This window comes from Rutidosis leptorrhynchoides, chromosome 8 (assembly GCF_046630445.1).
Source record: "Rutidosis leptorrhynchoides isolate AG116_Rl617_1_P2 chromosome 8, CSIRO_AGI_Rlap_v1, whole genome shotgun sequence".
NCBI lineage: Eukaryota > Viridiplantae > Streptophyta > Magnoliopsida > Asterales > Asteraceae > Rutidosis > Rutidosis leptorrhynchoides.
This window is the reverse complement of record NC_092340.1, coordinates 13,465,695-13,467,328: the sequence shown is the minus strand read 5'-3', so window position 1 is coordinate 13,467,328 and position 1,634 is coordinate 13,465,695.

The window sequence follows — 1,634 nt, the reverse complement described above, 5'->3', positions numbered from 1 at the left end:
TAAGAGTTGACTCTAGTCCCGGTTCCGGATTTTCGAACGTCCTCGCGTACAATTTAATATCTTGTACTTTGCGTTTTGAATCTTGTACTCTTGTGATTTCGAGACGTTTCTTATCAATAATTTGAACCTTTTTGATTGTCTTTTGTACTTTTGAGCTTTTTGGTCGTTTGCGTCTTCAATTCGTCGAATCTGTCTTTTGTCTTCACCTTTTATTATTTAAACGAATATCTCTTGTAAATAGAACAATTGCAACTAAAAGCTTGTCTTTCTTGAGGAATAATGCTATGAAATATATGTTCGTTTTTAGCATTATCAAATATTCCCACACTTGAGCGTTGCTTGTCCTCAAGCAATATCGTCTTGAAATACTAGAATCACTTCTTTATTCTTCACACTTTGTACATCAGTGATTTCTATACGGCGGTATAAACAATGGTAGTAACGATATGGTTTACAGTCCCACATGACTATAAAAATTTAGATCCATTAAGGAAATTGGATCTTTATGAAAACATTTGATCTTTTGAAAATTAAATCTAGTTTTTACCCTAGATAAGTTTTCCGGAATAACCCTTTACCGGTGTTTGCAAAATATTTTTGTGGGTTTGGTGGATTTCAGATTTGAAAATTTTAGCTCAAAACTTGCGGTTTTGTGTCACCCACTTGCTAACCTTGTATTTGGAAAGCAACACGTCCAGTTTACTTGTCCCGTATATTACCTTTCGGCAAACTACCGTCCGGTTGTAAAGGAAAGCGTTGAACAAGCAACTGTTTAAGGCAATGTCCCGTGACATGCTTTTGATTATGGTCTATAACGTGTCGGACGCAATTACTATCCTTGGTAGGAGCAATAGTAAAGCTCACCCTTATAATTTGTCGGTCTGGCACAAAGTCCTGTCTTTGACCATGCTATGCAACCACCGTTCTTACGGTTGACACCCGATTTGGTTCAGGTGACCTAATGAATTCCAGGTGAATTCCTAGGATTTTACGTTCAATGGTAATGAACGCATTGAAAATAGGTTTTCAGAAAACAAATCGGTTTTAATTTTGATCAAAATATTTTCTCGTTCAAGCTCGAGTTTAGATATCATTGAATTCCATGAGTTTGTAATTCTCAATCTTTAAAGTCAATCTCAAGGATTGAGTAATATCAGTCTTAAAAGCTGATTTTTAATCTTTAAAAGGAGATTATCCTTTCTGGGGGTCTGATTCATTAGTCTTATCAAGCTAATTTGCACGGTGCCTCCCCATTGTACGAGATAAATCCTTCTCATGGTTAGGATAAATCTGACCACTTGGCGACCCTGTTTAATGCTGAGGTCCGTGGATTTCCTGCTGATTTTAGTGATGACTTTTCTAGATTTTTCGTCAACCTACAGCTGGTCTGAACGACAACTTCATGACCTAAATCAAGAAGCGCGTTTCTTTTTCGGAAGACTTTACTTCCTTTTAATGATGGAATTGATTCATCGTGTAGATCCATCTCTTCTTTTCTTTCATCGGGTAAAACAGTTTAGTTTAGTTCAAAGCAAAAGTATTTTCAGTTATTTGTTACAGATATATGTGACATATGTTTAAAATAACTTGGTAAATTTTCCCACACTTGGCTTTTTATTTTTCTTTTTATCGTC